The following is a 25,074-nucleotide window of genomic DNA, read 5'->3' as shown; positions in this document are numbered from 1 at the left end:
GTAAAGAACTTTAAGATTACTTCTCTAACACCTATTGGTTTGATTTACGAGCGGCATAACGACAATGCAATTTCACGAAATTATAATAGAATTTAAAGATCGATGTAACTTTAAATGTAAACCAAGACACAAACTGTTACATATATGTATATGCTTTAAATATTTTGTGATGTACTCGTAAATATATAATACTCAAACCAATTGTCTTGTCTTGAAACACGCGATATCTTGTAAATTAAATTAGTCTGTGAAATCACTGTTTATTAGTAAATAATGACATTATCAGACGTCATTCAGAATCTTAATATTGAGCGCTCTTTTAGATAACTTTATTAAAAAATGGAAAGTAATCAAATTTAAACATATATCACGTCGTTATTCTTAACGGACTAGACAGGACTAATAGTAACAAGACTACTGTTTAGCTGGGTGGCTTAATGAAGTTTTATAAAAATAAAAAAAATAATCATTTGCAGCCTGAATACAAAAATATTTATGAACTATAGGAGAAATTTCTGGACTATACTTGTATAAGAATCCGAATAGTTATGATTGAAGCAAAAAGGGAACATCATTCACTTTCACCAAGCCAGTCTTCATTATATTAAGCAAACATCGTAAAATGGTCATATACAATGTACATTGTAGTATTAAACGACTATCGAAATCACCATCACGGCAAGACGTCTGTCCTTATGATTGTTTATCATGTACCTACTTGAGTTAGGTACAGGGGCGTGCATTGTCACATGTGACACACCGGTTATCAGCCGACATCCGCAGCCCGCGTGATGAGGGCGGAATGCGTACTTTTACGTGATAAACAACCCTAGCTAACATGCGAGATATAATTATCTACTCGTGTGATTTATTTGTATCGCTTGAACACAACTCTTGGCATTATCCCGAATATTCCACGGTAATTATCTTAAGTCTATTTGCTAAACTAATTTGTTACTTATGAGCAGTGAGTTAAATGATTCAAGAACTTAAAAGAAAAAGAGTATTCATATAAATAGGTTATTTTATTTATTATTAATTTGGTCATACACTTTGGCTTGAATTATATTAAAATGTTTCATAGGATAGGTATTATTATTACCTATTAGGTATATTAGTATCACTGAAACCTAATTTTAATGACATCAGAGTAAGACTTCCATCCAACATCTTGATGCAATTTGTAGTGGGTGGGTCTTCTTTCCATGAACCTCCCAGCTTTAAATTGCTTTAGCAATTCTAATGCAAATTAGAGGATGTCACAGAAATGCGACACAATATGTAAGAAACATGTTATACTTAGATTTCATGCAGTATCTGCTTGGATGTAACTTGTTTGAAGATCAAGGAGCAGGTCTAAAAGTCTGATCTATATCATTAAGTATGATACCAGTACATTATACCTATGCATAGAGATGATAGTATTTTGACAGATTGTAAAATAACATTATTATATGCAAAACTTGCACATGAAAATCGAATTGTGATAAATGGTCGCAACCGTAATTGTAGTTATAATTGAAAGGTAATGGATTCAGTTGAAATGAGTTGGTCAAATTCATGAAATGAACATTCTTAAAAGTGTGGCTAGTTTTCAAAAAGCCGAAAGATAATGATATCCATCTGAACATTGGATATTTTGTGATTCCTTAGAGCTACATGAATCTGTATTTTGCGTCCCAATTAAGTTAGGTTGGCTACCAGAAACTAGGATACGAATACGACTTCAATTACAGAGTTTAAATGCAGGTTTATGTTTACAAAACGGGTTACAATATATACGTACATTATGTGAATGTTAAAGGTACCCCCACAGAAGATGAACTTGAGGTATACATTGTTAACAAATATAATATTGTATATGGTTAGTTGTATTAGGTGGTTGAAATTAAGGGACTACTTATTTGGGGTATTCAATTACATACATTTGAGCAGCAATTGTAATAATATTTTGCTACCATTCTAGCTAATTCTCTTATTAATCCTATTTTGTTTAATGTAAAAATGGATCTATAAGATATGGCAAGAGTATTTTTTTTATTTTGGTTATTGAATATAAGATGAAGTTTTCACCACGCTCGAGATTGTCATATGTTTACTAGGTAAGTCCTTTACATATGAAATTACTAAAGTGTCAATAAAAAAGTAAAAAAAAAAGTATGTACTACGCTTGCTAGTAACTTTAAAAATGAGTATTGAACTTAATATCCCTATCTACTAATCAAAGCTAAACTAACCTCATTAACCGGTACTTTGCGTGGAGTAACAAATTGCCTTCCACATAAAATAAAACATCTAATTTATAACTCCCTAGTAAAACCGCATATAGACTATTTGATTGAGATCTGGGGTACAGCAAACAAAACTAATTTAAAAACAATACAAGTAGCTCAAAATAAACTTATAAAATGTCTTTTTAATTATGACTTCAAAACACCTACTGTTAATATATACAAAAATACAAAAATAATGACAATAAGGCAAACATACTTATACTACACATGCCTGTTAATATATAAAATTATAAATAACCATGTCCACACACTAATATCTTTCCGTAGAAAAAGTGAAATACAAAAAATCAAACTACGCAGCGCAAACCATTTAATACTACGCACTCCAAGAACAAACTATGGAAGATTTAACATACAATATGAAGGAGCGAAAATGTATAATAACCTACCAAAAGAGATGAAAGGAGTAAAATCAATAGCTATTTTTAAAAGAAAACTAAAAACATATATACACGATTTTTATAATTAACAAACTTACATCACCTTGCGGAAAACAAACAAATATAAAATTACAAAAAAAAAAAAAAAAAAACAAACTAAATTCATTGCTGACACATCTAGAATAAAGTAATCCTTGTGTTGCCGGGCGCGATCGCTTGCAGTCGATGACGAAGACGACGTCACTCCGTAGCTCCGTAGATCTACCCTACTATTTTTTTTCATATTTATTATTCTATACCCTCTGTGTCGAGGCTATTGGTTTTTTTATATTTATATTTATTTTGTATAAAATGCATGCCCATACTTTATATAAATATTGTTTTCTCAGTAAGTGATTTATTTTATGTAAATCTTATGAGAATAAAGTTATTCTAAACCTAAACCTAATCTACAAGACCATTTGGCATTAGATTAGATATGTCAGATTTTTTTCAATTTACTTGTTATCTAATTATTATGTAAATAGCTCACCTCCATGCAAAAGTGTAGAACAAGTGTATCAACGAATGAATCCAATTTATTCAGAGACGATAATGAAGTGAATATGGATATGTGCGTACGTGCTGTGGCTATAAATGTTACGTGTTTGTTCCGGGTAACGATTCGGGAATTACTGTTTACGCTGTTACAGTACCAGGAAAATGCACGTTTTCATTTGAACTTACCACAGTATTAATAATATTATTAGGAGACTTAGACACGCCGTCCATCAGATTCAGATAATTTTTTATATTGTTGATAATACAGGTATCGCGAAATGATTGTTATCAGATTGAGTACACGAAGTGCGCTGATACTTAATTTCAGAAGTCTTTAATTAGCAAGTGGAACGGGAAGGTGTAGTTAGATATTTTCTCTGCCTAATTCTTAATATTTTTAAACCTTTTTTGTATACACTTCTAATGGCAAATCCAAAATATGATAATATTACGACAGTAATAAAATAGAAACTATTTTAACGAAACAGGTCCCCATATTTCGTGTTCCACGACCGCTGAAGTGGATTGAAATGGTCGGATTTAAAATGCTTAAATCCTTCCAATATAGAATTAACGCTGGAGAAATTTGTCAAATTTTAAATAAGCAATTCTTTTGTAGCCATTTTTGGGTTTAAGCTAAAGAATACCGCAACACAGAGCTACTTTTAATTGGTAAAAAAATATAATTGAACAATTGCGTCAGTTTAAGCACTTGTGATTTTAAGTTAAAATAATACTCTCAATTATGAAAACCCACAGAGTACCTCTCCCCTTATCAACGATTGCAACGAATATCAGCGATATCAGTTAATAAAAGTTGGCTGTTCAATTGTGACGTCGAACCTCATAGTTTTGCTCTCACAATGTTATATATGTATATTGCTTCATCTATTTTTCATTGATATTATTTTAAACGACCATTTTTGTTAACCCAAAAGTGAACTATTGTACAGGAAACAGCACCTTAATTTTATGTTAAAATAATATGCTCATCTTTTTTTTTCAATAAGTAATCAATACACTGTCCGTTTTAAATTATGTTTTAGTTACAAAAGAACGATTCGTATGAACAATATTCAAAGAGTGATGTATCTAATTATACTGAAATCGGCGAATGACGCACTTCAGCATTCTTCGCCTTACTTGTGAAATGCAGGCCAGGGTTATGAGTAGTCTGAAACTATATACCTATAATAGTGTTAATTATTTAGTGTTTATAACTAGACATATGAAGCTTTTTTATATAAACCCAGAAGACGACGGTAATAATTGTGCACTATTTGGTTTAGTATCTCGCAGAGTTCAGTATATCAAAAAGAAAAACAGTTGGAACGCTGCTCTTATGATCTATTTCTAAAGAACGAATAGAGATATCAATCAATTTAGAAACAATACTAGCTTTTGCCAACTACAAAATAATACTAGTTTTGCACAAATTCAACGAAGATTACTCGGTCTTGTAAGTTCTTTATATAACTTAACGATTTAGCAGTAATTACTGTTAAACAATGTTACAATATTTGCATCAACAAATCAAAATCTAAAGGTGCTGTTACGATATTTGGGAGCAATTAAGTTATATGTATATTGCATGCAAAGAAAATGTCGCAAGTAAATAAAATAAATTAAATGTACGACTAGATACGTAACAGAAAATAAATATATAACTCTTTTTCTTCATTGTGAGGAAATAAGACGCTATGTAAGGCGACGAGCGCGATCAATCTGCGGTTGAAATGGCGATGTCTGACCCGGCCGGCGCCGTCGCGGCCGACGCACGGTGCCGGCTCAAGGCAAGTTTTAGGATAGAGCGAAATATAATTATGGTGCCCCCTGGCTACGTATGTTACGTATTTATCCTGTACGGCTTGATAACCACAATACATAAAATCCTCGAAGACCAAATTTAGATAAATCACAATTAGGATAACTGGAACTGAATAAAAAAACTAATATACTGTACCGATCCTACGTTAAAAGTGGGATTACGTAACGACAAAAAAAAAGTACAGATTTAATAGTAACGGATTGTTAGCCCATCGCATTTAAGAAGAATAACATATTTAAAAACGGTTCCCTTGATTGACTTTTACAATCTGGGAAGTGAAGAAAAACTGGTATAAGTTACCAGACCAGCAGGCAAGCTTGCACTAGATGAATATACTTAATCTCTTAGTTGTCTGGCTTTTTTTATACAAATTACAGCAATAGAACTAAGAAGAAGAGATGAGGCAATTTCACATGGCAAATGTTTACTCGCAAATATCATTTTAATGCTTGTACTTGCTTGCAATTGATAAAAACAGGCGGAGGCTATTATACATGACCGGTTAAGTCGGCGTACTAAGTTTGAGACAGAGAGAGAATTATTTTATTATTGTCAATGAAACCAGATAAAAAGTTGTTAAGTATTAATTTGCCATTCAATGTTGATGGCAAATGATCATTTCCTTTTACACAAAATTTCCTAAATCACTGAGAGGTGATCTTTACTACTTGGAGTGGCCCCTTCTCTCTACTCTGGTAGAGCCGGCCCTGCCAACGCATCCCGTTCTCACTAGAGACAAACTACGTAACACTCAGCACTTCTGCTGTACTGTTCTCTATCATATAGTTTATCGTATAGCCTAACACATAAAGCAATCCATTATGGTAATATTTTGCCAGAATACAAGATGAAGCGAAAACGGTACAATACAAGGCACATCGTCATATTAATATTCTAGATGAGACTCCTTCATTGATCTTACATAATTCAGGCAAGCTGCGTCATGCGTTATGGTCACCTTGAATGCGATTTTTTTATTCGTTTTACCATAACAGCGACAAATATATTGCTTATTCCAGAATTTACCGATATTTAATTTTTAGGACCGGCGGACATTATTTCTTATCAGGCTCTCGGAATAGTACGTAAAGGGGGGCGAACTGCGTAGGCGGTATCTTTCGGCTCAATGCTTTCCGCACATATAGAATAACATTTTTACTGTTATTCTATATGTTAGGGTTAGGGTTTTAATGGACTATTGTTTGATTTTCCACCCTGAAATTTGATGAGCCAGAGTTGGCTATATTATTTCGTGCATCAATTATGCTTTTGGTACTTAAGAAAACTTCCTGGTTAGTTGTATTTGTATTGGAACTATTGTTTGTAATTAGAAAATATTGAAATACAAGTCTTCATGATCAAAATAAAACAAGTCCCAGAATTTTAAGATTCCCGTAGTGTACTTATTCTGTTTGTACTTCTATTCCTTAGCACATAATGTTTTAAGAAAATGAGAAATGATATAAAAGAGATTATTTAAAAAAACACTTCGATGCATTCTTCTGTACACTGCATTTTTAGAGAACAACGCTGAGAACAAATCTCATCTCATATATCTGTAATAGACCCAATCAAGGCTAATCTGTCACAGCCTTTCCAAGTAAGGGCATCATTGGTATCGATGTCGATAAAAATTCTTGAAGTGCGTTGAAGGTTTGAGACGGAAACGATGTGGTACTTGGTACGTGCCGGAGCGTGCATCCTCGTGTCCTGAGCGTGCAAAGTCGGTGGAGTCTGCAGTGCAAAATTATAAAAATTGTTTCCGGTATGTATTATATGAATAAATCAAAGGTTTTAAACTTAACTTATTTAAGAACATTGCTCCAAATTAAGTACAATTAAAAAAAAAACAATATCCGTTGATTCATATTGGTGAAACTAAAGACGATTGCATCTCATCTAACTTGAATGTTTTGTTACATTCAATGTACGAGTGTGAAAGCAATAAAATTAAATAAAATTATGTAAGATTTAAGAAACTTTAGGTACTTCAGTAACTTGCGCAGATAGATTTGCGCGTTCCATAGTTATTATGCCAGGTTAAATAAAAACAAGAATTTTAACTCAAGTTACATGTTACGACCAGCTTTAGTAATTTATTGTGATTTCTCTCCTGCACTTATAGTTTGCTAGTGGTAGAGCTCCCAAATTTAGATAAAAATGGAGTTCCTTCATACCATCCTTAATTTTAAAAGTTTTTACCGCAAAGTACAGAAGCAACTTAACTATACACGAATTTCAACATGTCTTATCTAGGTTCTTCGTCGGCACTGTATCTTAACCGAAGAGATACCTCTAAGACTTCCTTAAACAAAGTTTGCCAATAACCTTACTGGGGCTTAACCTTTTTGAAAGTTCTTTTCTCAACGCCTACGCTTAAGGTAAATTACTTGAATCTGGACCAGGTTTGATGCGTGTTGGAAACTGTGGCTGGGTTGCGGTAGGTCAGGCGCTCGGCGAACTGCATTCCTCGTTGCAACGCTCACACTAAATATAGCTAACGTGAACGAACGCGTACGCTGAGCAAACCAAAGTTAACTCGTTTAGATTATTGCAATTTAATAAGAATCATAACTGCCACATACGTCAAGTTTGTTATCCCTTATGGGGTAGGTAGAGTCACTCAAAAGCCACGATCCGGTAAATGACTAATTGATGGTAGTGAGGTACTGTTAATTTAGATATATGTACATTTGTGCGGTAGAATTATAAGTGATGAAATAAATAGTTTAAGGTATAATTTAAGTTATGCTATTAGAAGTTACAGCGCAGTCAAATAATCAATGCTGAAAACAATGGAAAATTAAAGTATTATATACAGACTACCAAATTGACGTTCTTAATAATCTGAAAAATTCAAAAATGCTTTAACAATAGTGCATAAAAATGCTATAAATCTTTATTGTTTAATTTACCGAAATAAAATGTTTAAAACATGCCAATACATGAAAACCTGAATGGCGCATAATGAGCAGTAAAGTTTGCAACTTAACATGAACACGATCAGCCAACAATGTTACGGGAGGACTGCAGTAACTTCTGAATTACAATGTGGCGTATAAGGCCAAGTGCACAACCTCTGCAACACGTCAGGCATATAAAATATAAATTACAAAAAATCCTATGCATTTGGTTGTAGTGTAATAAGTATTGTTATACTAAAGCCTATTATTTGAAATCTATGTATATTGGGGGAGTCATGACAAAATATGTAATCCTACATATTGCATCTATTATAGCTTAGAATACTCCCCACAATTTTTTTTTTAACAAAAAAATTATCAATAACGATTCATCCGTTCGAAAGCTACAGAGTTATAAAAACAGACAGAAAGACAGAAATAATACGGTGCACTATAACCCTGACGTTTATTCGTCAGGGGTTAAAAACATTTTTATTGAACTTGAAAAATAGCGTCTTTGGACGCGTACTGACGACCGCATAACAGCATTTATTTGCTTATCGGACACATAATGCAGTAACCGCACGTGATAACGGAACAATGAGTGTAAACCCGTCGCAGATACCTACAGTGCTGATATGCTTATGCTTATCTCCCTATGTCAATACTCTTTTGTACCGAAGATACGGCAGTCTATTTGCTTTTAATGCGACCAGCGCATTCCTACGTGTTGAATAACCTCGACAATGGGCCGACCCATTAGTGAGCGATTTGGCTAGTTTATATACTAGTTATCTTTACAAAGGGACGTGATGGGCATTATCTGGACACACACAAAATAATGAGCACACAAAGTATGCTCACTTCAATCCTAAGCTCGCGAAAGAAGGCCTTTGAGTACCTACTTGTACTAAAAACTATATACATTGTATTAGTCATATAAAACATGCTAGTGCTTTGCACTCAGCTGTACTAGAGACAGAAAAGTAACTAGGGAAGGAGAAATAAAGATGAAAATACTTATTCACTTAACTCAAGAGGACTGTTTTGGATTAAATCTTCCATGATTTGAATGCTTTTTAAATTTTAAGTTGACATCTCAATATTGAAATATTGACTCATTCTGCACGTAGAACAGTGTTTTCTCTCCTCGCGTCTCTATATTTTGTAAATGCGTGGTATGCTATCTGGTATTACATAAATTACCATGCCTTCATTATCGCTTCGCCACAGGAAAAGTTGTTTTCGAAACATTTATAAATACATTAAAATCGTGAGCGACAGGGGCTATCATAACACAAATATTTAACTTTTGTTTAATGTGCGTTAATGTCAGTTGATGTTTCATTATTATAATTTGATTGTTCTAAGAAAAATTATTGGTTAAATTATCTACGTGAATGGTATAAATGGAGTATCGGATATTTATTTTGTTTTCCTAAACGTGCATAAACATTAATGTTGATACCTAAATGGACAAATAATTCATTTAAGTAATGAACTTTGTGTCCTGATTGCTCATATCAGCTATGTATTTTGTATCCAAACATCTTTGTCAAGGTTTGAATTGACTATTAGTTTTAATAATTAGTAATTTAAAGTAGACACAAAAGTCAAGATATTAGGAAACAAAAGCTATTATTTTTGTAAGGAATAAATTCAAAATCGTCTCTACCGATTTGGACTATACGAGTAGGTATTATGTACAAAAATAGACTGGAATTTATGGAATAAGACTGGTAGAGAATGCAAAACGGCTTTAAGTCCGCCCTTTGTAATTTTTTTTTGTGCAATAAAGTTTTATAAAATAAATAAGATACGGCAGTTAGATTTTTAATGATGATTAGATACTTTTACTTTACGTTTTGCCAGATATTTTCACGGGGGCGATGATCAATGCAGTCTGTACCTATCAGATAAGTTTGGAGAATTGAATAATGGCGTGTTCCATTTATCAAAAAATCTTTTACGTGCAAGATAAGACTTTTGTTGTTCGGTATCCGCGTCCGATGTTTATCTTACAAGTGTTAAACATTTTGCAAACAGCTAATAATATTTATTAGCTTTTTGTGAAAATTTTAACAATAGACGATTAAGTCTTCTAAGATATTTTTTTTCTTTAAATTTGATTTTTTTAAATCTTATTGAGTAAAAATGTGGAATAGATCTTTCCAGACTTCCACAGTTTGATAAAACCTTAGTACATTTTTTTAATAAAACCTACCCAATACTGTTAGTGCAAAAACTTTCACTAGAATGTCTGAACATTTTCAATGCTTGGCAACCGATGGTCTCCATGTTATCGCGCGACCTTCACCAGAGTACCTAGATTGATATGAGATAACGAGTTTCGTTGCCTCATACTGCGTGAAAATGTTTCTTTTTGTTTTGCATAAATAAACTATTGTCATGAGTTTTTTTACCTAGTCGACGTCTAGGTATGCCTCAATAAAAAAATTCACATGTCCCTGTGTCTGACTACAGCTTAGCAAATTATACTTCAAAAATAGGAAATTGAGCTGCTTTTTTTAAATTAGTTTGGAACTTAATATAGTATAATGGAGTTATAGGTCTTATAAAAAAATAATTTCAGTACCTACTCGTAATATGATATCTTCAAATCCTTTGACTAATAGGCATTTAGATGTATTTTATATTTAATTCATTATTTCACGATCATAATGAGTAAGGTATTACTTGAATATACTGTTAACATACCTACGATAATAACCTACGATAAAAATAAAAGAAAATATCATATGGGCAACAATACCCAATAAAGAATATAAAGCAGCCATTTAAAGTTAGAGTCGGAAACATCAGGATTTATATAGTTTGCAATAAAATAACGCATTAACGCCGTAGAGGCGGCGGGTGGCGACGGCGGCGCGGGCGGGCCAGACGTGCATTTTGCGCAAGAGTGCGGCTCGACGGAAGTCAGCTGGCGGCTCCGCTGCACTCACTTTTGCACTACTTATACCTCTATTTTAACACATGACATATACATCGAAGTAAGTATGTTTTCATTACCCGAACCGATTAACATTCATACTCGAATGCGGCATTACAAATCATAACAACATATTTCCACGGACGTGCAAACTGCGACTCCGTAACCCATCTTCGCAGTAAATCGACACTGTTTATCAACACGCTCCATGCTGTCGCGACGACGCAAGAAAAGTCGACGCGATACCTCCGCGAAATCGTCAACCTTTGGCACCGTCGGGTGCTACGTAGCAGCACTACGATCCATCGGGAGCAAATTCGCGAGCGACTCGAAATAGACTTTTAGGAGTGATGTCGAGCGCGTGCATGCAGTGATCGATCGCACTCACCGTGCGGTCGCAGGCAGTAGGCGCGCCGGTCAGCTGAGCTGTCGGCTCCGGTGGAGAGCTGGTCGGGGCTCGCTAGCAGCTCGGCCGCAGGGTCCTTTCCTGGTGACGCGCACTTGCAGCAGATACACTGCACGCGGCTCGAACGAGATTCGATCTCAGATCACGAAGGGTACACACACATGGACCGGGACTGAATGCGTCAAGCGTAGGCGACATGCATCGCGGCTCTCGCGTACTAGCGGCGAGAGTGTCGGCGAACGACTGAGACCGCGCGGGGGGCACCGCCGGCACCCGCGCCGCCCCTCGCCGCCCACTTCCTCCGATGAATGACAATAATGGAAGACGTTCAACTCGGCCGCAAACTGAATAATATGAATCATTGCATTAGGGTGCAGCCCCGCCCGAGTCCGGCCCGCGAAACCCCGGTCCGCAGCACCTCCGACCGATAAATATTCATGAAGAGCTTAAGTACGTTCCTGTAATGTCTAAGCTGAACGCTGACGGACTCGCGGGACGCTCGGCGCATTTTTTACGTGCCCATTACAGAATCTTTAATAAGGGTTAAAGGTGTAATGATCTTAAAAGGCAAGCCATGACGGTGGCGGTGCGCCGGGGTTGCCGCTGACCCCGCAGCAGCAGCCGGCCGCGGCAAGCGCCGCCGCCACTAATCTTATCCGCGCTAATCTAATCCGGCGCGGCGCGACGCCCTCTTGTGTTTTCTTCCAATTGTGTCCACTCGAGGTAAATTAGAAGTTTTCTCGTGGGGTTTACAATGGACTCTGACGGAGTTCATTGTGCTTAAAGAAAAATCTCTTACTAGTAAATTAACTCTACCACACATCCCTAAAACTTCCTAGTGGGTCCCATTTCACATTTTTATAGATAGAGATTTTATCGCATGTAATAATAATAAGTTGTACTATAAGAGCACTTACAGAAATATAAAATGCGAATTTTCAGAAGTCGTAGAGCGCTCCGTAAACAAATGTACTCGTTCAGAGTGTGCTACGAGTTTTATCAATATAAGGGGGATTTGAATAAAATTGCAACAGTTCTAATGGTAAATTTAAAATCACCAAATAGTGACATATCATGTTATGTTACATAAGTACATTGGTTAGTTTGCACCGGTAATAACTTTTTCTTAGGAATATTAAAAACTTATATTACTTATACAAATTGTGTTTGAAAGAAGGCAGATGTAATAAGTTTTGTTTTTACAACATATGGTTACATATGGTTATACTAAGTATCAACCCAGATCGTTGAAGTTTGTAATAAACTGAAGTTTATTTTAAGCCCAACTTCCGGATGCAAATGTAAGTTACAAATTAAAACGATTGGAGCATTAAGTAAGGTCTTACTTAATATGCACGAATTAAAATGTTAAAAAGGCAATAATTTCATAATATGTAAACTTTAGAGGACTTGCTTTTAAAAATATTACATAAAATGGTAATAACCATTCACACACTGAGACTATTATTATATTTATACTTATTATATATTAATATGCTCGACCCCCAGTTGCTTTTCTTGGTTGTCAATTAGACTCGGATTTGTAAGTAACTAAATAAAAAATATATAAAATGATAAAAAATCCAAAATTATTCAGTGTCTAAGTAGAATCGAAAAGGTGTGTTTTTCTGGTAAACTATCAATTAAGGTCATTGTGACTCCGCATCGTTTGAGTTTCTGCAAAAACAAAAAAAAAAAATCTATCATAAATCTAACTAAGGCATATTTTTCCTCATATGTTAACAAATAAATAGGCTGCAATTATGACAATAATAGGCAGTTATTTAGCAAAAGCAAGTCCAAGTAAATTGGATATTAAACCTCTTCGCGGGTCAGTGTCGCGATACGGCTCAATTTTATTTTTCTTTTTGTCGGTTCCTTAAAGTTCATCTCGTCTAGACCGGTTCACCCACAGCACAGATTTCTGCATCTTGCAACCGACCCGCCATACAAGTTGCTTTATTTCGCTTTTTATCCTTTTGCAATACCGTAGGAATAAAAATAAATTGGATAGAAGGCTATCTTCATAGAGTAGCTTAGTAACAAAGTTGAATGCAACCGCCGTTGAATGTTCCTTTGTGGTTATGTTTTTTCTTTGTAGCAATAATTATTATTTAATTGTAATTTAATTCCACTTAAAATATACTGAAAATGTCTTGGACTATCCGCCAAAGTGAAAGTGCTTTTGGGGCAAAGAAGATGAGTAATTATGTATTTGTGGTGCGATAAATAATTAATGCATTTTGTTTATTTGTAAACTCTTTGTGTACAAAAAGGATTTCATAGAAAAAAATACTACAAAATAACGATGAATATCAAACATCCTCCAGAACAATGAGACCTCCAACATCATCAGGAGAAGAATATCTTCCAAATATTTGATCTGGACACGATGGTAAAGTAGACCAGATACTTGAAGGGAAGAATGGCTTTAATTTATTTGAAATTTGCAACTTCTAAAAGTCGCTGTATTCTAAACATGCGTCAAATTTCAAAGAACAGGCGATAAAATAGAACCTTAAATCCCCATGACAGTCATACTTCAAGAATTTATAGATTATTAACCGAGTTCTGATCTTTGTCGACATCATTGCATTTAAACTTACAGTTAATTGCCCCGTATTTTCTTGAAATTTAATTTTTTTTATGAAATAAGTTTAATTTTAATAACAAGATTTTTTTAACATGTAATTTTTTATGTTTTCCCTCTCATGTTTCCTTTTTGGTTTAGGACACCGAGGTCGAGGTCTACTGAAGACAGCATGAACAGACACTTTATATGCCGTTTTTTCCCTTAGCCTGCCTGACACCTGCCTTGATAGTTATCTAATTAATACAGTGAAATCATTTTAGAATCAAAGTTTTTCGCAACCTGTCTCGGTTTTCGCTAGTACCGAGGAAGTATATTTTGTCAGTCGGGAAGAGTCCCTAAGTAGTAATAGAATAAGAAACTTTGCCGTCAAGCGCAGTTTGATTTAAGGTTGCAAATAACTCGTTGAATAGTCGCGACACGAGTATCTCCCTCGGGATATGATCCCGATTTGAGGTGAAACGTCGACTATATTTTTCTCTATGATCAATGTGCGAAGTGTAACTAAGTAAAAATTTGTACGAAAAATTTCCATTTTAAATATTTGTACTTTTTTTTAAATAGAACGAAATGTGCAAACCTTACCTGAAAAACGTCGGAATATTCGTGAAGTAATAGGTAAGATAACCCCCCGAGAAATAGTTTTCCTATAAAATGTGTGCTTAATATTACTTTGACCACGAGAAATCAGTTTTATTTAAGTACATAAGGCTTATTAGTTTCACACCGAAACATCCGTAAATCAATCACGTACAAAGTTATATGAGCGACAGTAACAAATTGTCAGTTTCAATATGTTTTGAGAATCGTGATAAAGTAGGTAGGTACTAACAATCTGCGGTAATTTTAATCATTAAAAAATATCGTAAAATTAATCTTTACATCCATAACAGCATCGTGTGGAAATCACGACTATAATGAAATTAAACTGAGGAAATTCCATCAATTATGACATTATTTTGTGACTTTTTATATTTGTTTTTCTAAAAAATGCATACCGTAGATATAGATACGCTATCACAACGATAGGTAGGCTTAGTTAATTTTATGTCGTATTGAAATTAGATAATTATTAGGAAAGTTTATTTACGATAAGTCGAAAATCCCCTAACACACTTACTTTGTGACGGCTGACAGGTTTTATTTCTAAAGATCGATTTCTTAGTTTAAAAAAAAATGGAAAGCATTTGTTTTTTTAAAAATAGGGTTCAGTCATGACATTTTACTGCGGTTGAAAGTCAAGGGCATTTTAGTCTGGCAAAAACAATTTACTAGGCAGTATCTGGCTAAAACTATAACATGATATAAACAAATGTGCCGTGTGGTTCCCGGCACCAATACAAAAAAGAATAAGACCACTCCATCTCTTTCCCATGGATGTCGTAAAAGGCGACTATGGGATAGACTTACAAACGCGGGATTTTTTTTTAAAGCGATGGGCTATATACCTGTCTCTATTTGAATCTCAATTCTATCACTAAGCCAAATAGCTGAACGTGGCCTATCAGTCTTTTCAAGACTGTTGCCTCTGTCTACGCCACAAGGGATATAGACGTGACTGTATGTATGTATGTAAATAAACATAAAATATCAAAGCTAACGTTGATCTTCAATATTTGCTTTAAACAAGGATATTTTTCCTCGAAACAGGATTAAGTGATGCATAATACTGCATGAAATTCCCAGTGGAAGGCAAGCCAACACAGGATTGAGAAGGCCTTTGGCGGCGCATGTAGGTTCAGCGACAAAGTAACTCATTTTAATCCTCAGAAGAATGGCTGCTTTGCAAGCCTAAAACGAATAAGCTAAGGGTTAAATAATGCCTTTGTATTCACTCTTGCATGAACATTTTTGTTCGACAGGGTTATATTTATGGCAGTAGTATACTGGTTATCTATTGTCTTTTTTGTTTAAAAAACAATAATTGACGTCTAATTTTGTTTTACCTTTTCAAGTTATACTTAACTGTAACAACTTTTATTATATAAGTAATATATTACATTACTAGTACGATTTAAACATCATATTCTTTCCCAACAAAATTGTAAATCAATGATTGATTTTCTCAGATATTTCTGCAATATCCTTCAAACGAGGGACGCCCCATTTTTCCACAAAATCATCCTCTTAATTCCAACAGAAAGAGGTTGCCTCCATCAGTACGCGGACGTCGATTTGTTTCGTTCATTCCTTCATTATTTTACCAAGTTTTTTTTATTAAAGTTTATGATCCGTTGCATTACGTCGACTCATTTATCTTGCCCTAAAGCCGGGTAGCATGTCGTTGACATACCGTCCATTTCTCAAATCTTATTACAAACTCGTAGAAATTTAGCTTGTTATAAGACCGTACCATCGCAGGATAGGTACAATACTAATAAAAGGGATTTAACGATTCAGATTTAATTTCTGAAAAAGTAAAAAAGAAACCATGTTTTCTTTTCTTGTGGATGTCAAAAAGGGACAATAGGACTAACAAAACTGTATTGCAAATCTTTCCTTTGTCACAGAATATAAGGTTATACTTAGCTGGCAATGTAATTACCAATATCATTAAAAATTTCTTCATTTCAATTCAAATTCATCAAACAAAAATGTTTTTATTCCTTTAGCATATTATCCACCCACTGAAACGATAAATAAAGCATCTTATTTACACTGATACTATATTCATGCCTACTTAATTGGTATTTAACGATATGTTTTCGTAAACACGATTAGAAGTCCAAAGTAGGTTAACATGAAGCCATGTATGAAAGTATTTACATTTATATCTCGGTAAGAACATTAACGGCAATTCAAAACTAAGCTTTGAGCACAAGTTCAAATATTATAAAAATAATTTTCTGAATTTCATAGAGATTACAAAATGATGGATGTACTATGTATTTAGAAAAATGGGATTTTCAAATTTTAACAACTTCTTTCCTGGCTTTCTTAAAGTCTGGTTAGCACACACCATAAACAACTAGCTTTTTGCCCACAGCTTCACTCACTTTGAGCTAAAATTATCGTATTTCCTGTCACCGTGAAAATTTTCAGAAAAAATGTTTGGCTATATTCTTACAAAATTTTGTCAATATCCCAGCTGCTTACCGTAAAACTGTAACAGACCGACCAACTTTCGCATTTACAATATTAGAATGCAAGTATAGATTTAAAACAAGCTCTACGTCAACAGATTAGAAGAATAATCTTGTGAATTTCCTGGAGTGCGATAACAAAACCACGAAATTGGATTGTGCGATATAATCTGCCCTGGCGGTGACAGCGCAGCGGACGCGGCCGTCTGCCCCGGGGCTTTTTGTTGCCTTAGCTCGCTGCAAGCCTACTCCGAGGGAATCTATAACAAAATACTAGTCTGAAATCTACATATTTTAAATGGAATAATATATGAACACATTTATGATGATATTGATATTACTAACATATTATGAGTCCTGGTTACTTAAATAAATACTATTTCATTCATTCATTCATTCATTAAACAAATCAAAAAGTTTAGATACAATTCCAACTAAACCTTGTTCAAGAAACCTAAAAAAATTTATTTTTTTCAATGCCAACCCTCTTATTCAGGGCGCAAAATGTAAAGCCTCAGGCTCAGCTAGTGTGACATAAAAAAATTACACAAATTAAGACTTAATTTTCATATTTCAATGCCATTAATAGTTTATCAATGTTCAAACTCTTCCCACACACACATTCAAATACATCTGAGCATTCAATACGTTATCATGTTTGGTCGTTTTGTAAATTTGTACAATTAAACCATTAAAACCGTATACGACAATTGGTTAATCATTTCCAGCATAAAAATCCTGTAATAAACAAAATGTGCTTTACCTACAGGCTTTAACAACGCACCGCTTCTCGGAAAATATCGGTTGCCCCAGTCATTAAGATGATAAAATGAGATAATAATAATGACTCCAGTTTATCATCATCGAGTTCGTCGACTTCTTCGATTTCCCATTATCTTGATTACTGACGGGAATGTTACAATCATACTGATATCGTTTAGCTAAATCAATACTCTGATTGGTTGGAGATTATAAAACGAATAATGTATTTTATTTATTTAATCGGATCTTCTGTGCAGACAGAAATGGCTAATTATTTTACTAAATACTTGTGGCTCAAAACGCATTTAACCTGATTATTTGTATTTTTTATTTAGGTACCACTTATTCCTTCTTGTGTCAGTTATCAGACGAAGAAAGTCGGCATAAGTAAATACTCGTTAAAATTCCACTAGGATCAAAGAGGAAAGTCATATAATCACCCGATAATATACTTCCACACTAAAGAAGTGCATATATTTTTCTTCTTTGTATCCTTTTCCCACTCTTAACATCTCATCGTTTATATATGCTAAATATATATGTTAATTTCAGTGCAGTTAAAGATAATGTCTATTTATTATTTTGTCATAAAATGAAGTTAGTTTTGTCATAAAATACACGACGGTGCAGTAGACAACAAACAATATAGCAGTAGCTAAACACTGAAATTCTCAAGTACGCGTACATACCTACAATAACTCTGGCGGGCGTCTCTTCATCCCGGCGAAATAGTTCGCAGTCTTCAAAGTTTGCAAGTAGGATAAGAGATTAAATTCAACGTTATACATGCAGTTACCGTACACCTTCCATAAACAGATAAAACTGTTTATATTTGATGTTGAGCTACAGTTATTAACTATTTGAGCGAGGGCAAAACTACAGGCGGCGTTATTAACTATGAAGCGCAAAATCAAAGTTAGTTTCCAAAGTCTTAAGATGGTCAATTACCTATTTATTCGTATTAGTTATATCTTTTTCCTCCTGGATTTAGTCCCGGTTGCATCCTCACCACTCTGGAAGAGCCCTGACATTGACCATGGATCCTGCATTGTAAGTCAGGTTTTTACACGAAGCGACTCCCATCTGACCTCCGCAACCTTTGCAGGTAAACCTAACCCGTACTGGATCCATGATTACACATCCAGTTGCCTGAATTTACAGGTTTTCTCACAATGTTTTCCCTCACCTTAAGACCATCAGTTAGTATTTAAATTAATGTACATAAATTTGAAAATAGCCATAGCACATGGCCGAGGTAAAATTTTAACCTGTGCCTTTCTGTGCATCACACATTTAACCGGGCACCTTACCGATTTGACCATCGACGTTCTTCGTATTATTTATGTATATCATTTTTAATAATCGCACATAGTACTTTGGTTAAGCCTTCCCAATCAGTGCCAAGAGTTTCATTATTTTAATTGTATCCGGTATTCAGGGAGGGGAAAAATATTATCAGGCAACAATGCAAAATAAGCAATTAATGGAAAATAAATACGACATATTATCATGATAATTAATTATGATATTCAATGTCGTATGAATTTATTTACAATGATTGATGCGGTAACAACTATATAGTTTTTAGTCCTTACTTATCTTAAATATTAAAATAAATATTTTCAGCAGTAGGTTGCTGTATTATTCTGTATTTATCGAAAATGTAAACTACAATATCATCAAACAGAGTTATCGCTGTGGAATAATTAAACAATGCTAATGTCTGTCTGTGCATATAAGTACTACCAATACAGAATATAAACGAGATTGCGTTTACGGCTAGTAGCAGTGGTCAAGTCCGCAAGCTAAGTACCGCTAACGCAACTTTAGATATTGCTGCGTTCATACTGGTCAAGTTAACAGACGAGTCAACTGGTATGTTTTAGTATCCTAGAACACTTGGTTTGTTGACGCCGCCTAAGATGATATGTTGCCAATGATCCTAATAAACTAAATAAAATTTCAATGTCCTCAGCCTTAACTCACCTGTGTAGCGATAATTTCGATTCAATCTAGATCATTGGATCAAAAATTTCATAAATTTTAATTGCTTGGTTAATTGTTTTAAAGTCACCATTTCTTCACACTTTCTTGCTCTACTTATATTGCATAATGAACTAGGAGCAAATCTAAACACCGCCATTTTCCTTTCTAAGAATACTCGCCCATTTACTAGCTTAATATGAATCAGCCTTATATGCTGCCGGGCTTCCAGGAAAAATGCGGGTATTCGCTCATTTAGGCCGAGCTCAGATGAACTTAGGAATGCCAGTTAGAACTGTAATCACGATCAGGATAAACGGTGCAACTCGAGTCACTGGCGAATTTTATTTCAGAAAATACCTGATTACCATTTTCTTTATTTCTGCAATAAATGGAGAGCTGTTTTTTTTATGCTGAACCAGTGTATTTGAAATATTAAAAGCGTCGTAGGTATTGCAATCTCTATGAGCTGATCACTGTTTGCAAAAGGTTAATGAAGCTCTAGTAAATTAAATAATTGTATTAAGGGCTAAGAATTTAATGTTTTGGACAAAATATCACTTTATCACATCGATTTATCTAAAATAATTTTTACCATTCCATCACAAACCAATAGAATTATTTAAAGACTAACAATAAAAATATTTAAACAATTAAGTAGTGTCTGGCATTTTATTTGCGTTTATTGAGTGTTAAAAGTGCACAGATAAGTGCACTCCATCCATTTATCCTATAACAACGTTATATTATCATTATCCCGCGAATTGCTCCGCTTTGGCGACGAGCGAGCGACCGCAAAATTGAATCAGGAAATATAGGGGCACATGTAAAATATTTGAAAATTTTGTTTGACCAATGACATCTTAATATAAAAAAAGGATAATTACACGAAACTATTCCCATGTGACCTGTGACTCTGTTGAAAGACGAATTGTATCACGCTTAGATCATATTTGGTTACATAAGATTTAGTTGCCTGAACATGCAAGCAAATTTTCCCTCATTGTTGGGATTTTCCTACTGGAATGTACCTACGTGTATTTTTAATTAACCTTGTTTAACATTTTTTTCACTGTATAATACATTAAATTGTTCTTATCCACACCCATATAATGGTTTTACTTTTATCAAATTATCATAAATTGGTATATCAAAATGGCCCATTTTGATATTGATACATTCATTGTCCCATCCAAAACAAAGTAATTAGTAATGAATTTACAAACTAATCTAGTAATTGATATGTCAATGATGATTAACCTAATTAGCTTTAATAAGGAAGCAAGTGAGATGTCTGTGCACATGATAAAAGAATTCAGATCATTCATAAAGTAATTTTCACCGGTTCATATTATCTTCAATGTGTTTTCAAAGCACACGCACGCAACATTAACATTGTAAATGATGTGTCGATATATATTCACGATTCTTTGAAATTGCGCCTAGCTTGGATTCTAATTCTAAGCATCTACATGCAATCTATCTGCGGGCAGAACTGCAATATTACAAGCTAATGGCCGACCGGGCACGCATCAATAGTTGTTACATTGCTTTACTCGTACCGCTTTATAGTGCCCTTCAGCAATAATCTAGATACTTCTGTTTCAATCACTTTGATTGGATTTGTTATGTACTACACTCCTATTGTTTTACCAGAATGAGTTCCAAACTTGTGTTACGAAATAACTCTATGATAAATTTTTTAAACATACATATAATCACGTCCAGTAGACAGAGACAACATTTTTCAACGACTTAAATGCCACGTTAAGCTCTATGGTTTTATGATAGAATTAATTTTTCAAATACATATTATAATGATAAACATCTCAAACAGATAAATGTTCGGGATTATATCCCTGGACCTGTGATTCAGAGGCATCATAGCCACTGCGCCCAACAAGACGCCATATTGTAATCGAAAGTGACTACATAGTTTGAATTTTGTTTTCTGTACAAAAGGTGTTCTGTACAAAAACTGTGAGGGTGAGTGACTAATTTGGTTATGTTGAAGTTTGGTATATCAGTAGATAAAATTATGATGACGTAAGCATGCGATAAGGATTTTTGTAAGTTCTTATTGAAAATGAAAGTATAAAAATGTATAAGTACGTTACTCATTCAGGTTTAATTTACAGTTTGTAGACTGGTTTAACACATGACTTATTTCTTAATCCTTAAAATTATTTGTTCTACAAAATTCGTCAGTAAGTGCTTTATGCTCATATGGGATTTAATATAATTTCGCATTTAACTTTCTACTAGATAAAGTTAGATAATTGTGTAAACCGCGTTCCAATCCTTCAATAAGCCGGGGTAAATATCAAGACTTGCTGTTATTCTAAATGCTATTGTGTCACTAGATAAAGAATTGTGATAGGCAAAAACGAAAATTTTGGACAATTAATATATCGTATGAGTTAACAAGAGTTAATACTCTCTACTTTCCGACCTTCAGCATCCTGAATTTTAATGGCGATAAACCCTGTAAACCCTGGCGGTAAAATCAAACCATTTTTTTTAGACATTGCTACACAAACTACAATTGTTCTTCAGCCACATCTTATGTACCTAACACATTATTATCATTCCTTCTTAGTATATTTCTGGAATTTCTTTTGCACACCGATTAAATAGTTTACTGTTATTTGCGTGTCTTCATTTCACAGACAAAACATTACAATGCGGAAGAAACCCACCCCAAGGTCATATTAATCAAATTCCAACTTCAGCTGCATGTCAAGGTCGATTCAAATATAATATATCTCATATGAATCTACGTATTCTATTTCCGTACCTCGTAGTGGTCAAGTAATCCAGTGCTATGTTGCAAAATTGAGAGGATCGCCTTGATGGACCACTGTTAATAGAAATGGGAGCGATTTAGTTCGTCCGGGATGCCGTTTGGTAGCATGCGAAGCGGTCAGTCAACCGCTCGAGCCCGTTACGTCAGCGGCCACTAGCCACAATTAGATCACATGCGAGACTTGCAATGCCTAGACCAGACACCGGTTGTCGATGGATATGATAACCGCTAACATTCATCTATTTGATCTTTAATACCAAAGTCCGTCCAGGTCAGAATTCCGAGACTAAATACACTATAAGTCTGGATGTATGGATTAATCCAGACTTATAGTGTATTTGGAAAAAAAATTCTCTCCTTGTGTATTTGGAAAAAAATTTCTCTCTTCCTTCCTGAATGTCCATATTTTCTCACGATTCTTCCCTCAGCATAAGTGCACCGGTTTGTAATCAAACCAATGTATATACCAATGTTAATATAAATAATATAACTCAGAAATAAGTAATGGTTACATAGCCAAGATACTTGCATTGATATATCTGCAGGATAATATAAATTTTTATATCTGCAGTCTATCAATAAAAGATTGCAACATTTTTAAAGCTCCATACAAAAATAAACTAAAAAAAATTAAAGTTAACCTTTTTTATTTAGATTTAAAAGTTCACTCGTCGTAAATAATTTATATCAAGAACTTATTTGAATGAGCGTTATGTTAACGAGCAAAATTTAAAATGCAATTTAAAGTTCTCCTGCAAACAAGTTGCTTTACATTCCCTTTGCTAAGTTAGAATCTTCGTAAGTATAGTTCTGTGGTCCATTCTAAGTAGGGTTGCCATACGTCCGGAATTACACGGACATGACCGGAAACTAAATTCTTGGCTCGAAGTTAATAATACAACATACTATACTACTTTTCCAAATTTAAGAGTCAGGAATTTACGTGTTTTTGGATTTTTTATGTAATGATATGAATATTACCTTCACAAGAAATGGTTATTTTTATACATTTCCCTAATATAATTCAGTTAAATGTGTAATTTATGTTTTCATCAATGATTTTCTTTTAAATGTCGGTTTTACTGGAATCAATAATTTTTCAATTTGGTCACCCTAATTCTAACTTGTTCCTTCTTTGTGTTGCTGAATAGCTAATTGGATGCACATTAAGGATGTTAACAAATTGTTATATGGGTACATTCTATAACATCTTTTATAATAAATACATTCAGTAAAAATGAATTATGTTCATGTTGCTACTATTTCCACGCTATAACTTTACAATGTCGTTACTAAATTATAATAAATGTTCACTTTTCATCTAATAAATTAAACGAATAGTGCACGTATTCATACGTGCACGTATTCATCTCTTCCAGTTGACTATTCAATTGCTTTGATAAAATAATGCGTACTTACTGAATAATGTGTACTTAATGAACCTTACAGTCACTCTAATATTTAGCTTTCATGTCTACACCAGCTTTTCTTCGCTTCCCTCGTGAAGGTATATTCTATCTTTGTTACCAACTAAAATCCAAATTTTCAGCTCGCATATCAATTTTACTAATTAAAGCTAAAATTTACTTTATTAACATCAAATCATTTTTCATAAAATTTGAAATTAAATAACCTTATAGTAAGAAAGGAAAATATTCAAGAGAATCGAGTGTCCTACCATTATAATATCAAAGGTTTCTGATATTTATTTAACAATAGGCATTCTTCAAAGGAGGAATGATTACAAAGCGATGGTAGCTAGCTGTATCGGGCTCTTGGGTGCAGGGCGCTTGTCTGAAGGGCTAATACTCGATCGGCCCTTAGAATCCACTGCCTATCCATCCGACGTCATACGGTGAATCACTACATACCTACGTTTGTTTAACAGGCTTCCATTTACTAATAAACCATGGCTAATGGATGCGGTGGTTCGTTAATTATACTAGTTTACAAGGCATTTGGCCAAATGTACCTGATTCGGTATAAAAATTATCTCTACTCATGTGTTTGTCAATCTCATAATAACATATAATTAAAATCTCTCAACCTTCCTAAAGGGGTAGGCAGAGAATACCTCTTTTCACTTACCGCGATCCCTGTATTCAGATAAGACTTCTAGTTTCATTCATATTCATAACTCCCTTCATGCAAGCTCACCTGTTTTGGGTAGACTTGACCTGACTTTTGCCCAAGGCGTCCCTGTTTTTACTAAGTTGCGTTCGTCTTAGCCTTACCCTTTTATCAAACCTCATTCAAAGTTCCTTCATTAATCACTTATGTATGACCGTGTTTTATGATCAGTTTTTATTTTAAATATGACAGATAGGTATTGCTTCTTGCATTTTCATTTTATGTCTTCGGAAGCAGAGCTTTGATATTTACTTTTTTAATATACCTAAGCAATTATTACGAAAGTTTATATAAGGGAAAATTAATAACACGAGAGTTGACCAGATCGCATTTGAATGTTTCTAACAAAAGCTTATAAAGAAATTTTAGTGTTTAAAAATACATATTTTAAATAGTTGTTCGTTGTTTCCAATGGAAGT

General features: G+C 34.2%; 1 protein-coding gene across 4 annotated transcripts in view; it reads right to left on the bottom strand.

The window, feature by feature from the left end:
- LOC106132087 (protein alan shepard) overlaps positions 1 to 11,579 on the bottom strand; it is a 91,197-nt gene extending 79,618 nt beyond the window's left edge. For 2 of the 4 annotated variants that reach the window (XM_060947573.1, XM_060947576.1), the window contains exon 1: positions 11,284 to 11,576. The gene's annotated coding sequence lies outside the window, so the exon portion shown is untranslated. Of the gene's footprint in view, positions 1 to 11,283 lie in introns of all 4 variants that reach the window. The other 2 variants (XM_060947575.1, XM_060947574.1) reach the window with 2 other exon arrangements.
- Between the last annotated feature and the right edge of the window lie 13,495 nt (positions 11,580 to 25,074).

This window comes from Amyelois transitella, chromosome 13 (assembly GCF_032362555.1).
Source record: "Amyelois transitella isolate CPQ chromosome 13, ilAmyTran1.1, whole genome shotgun sequence".
Taxonomy (NCBI): domain Eukaryota; kingdom Metazoa; phylum Arthropoda; class Insecta; order Lepidoptera; family Pyralidae; genus Amyelois; species Amyelois transitella.
Note: the sequence above shows the minus strand (reverse complement) of the source record. Positions and strands in the feature narration are given on the sequence as shown.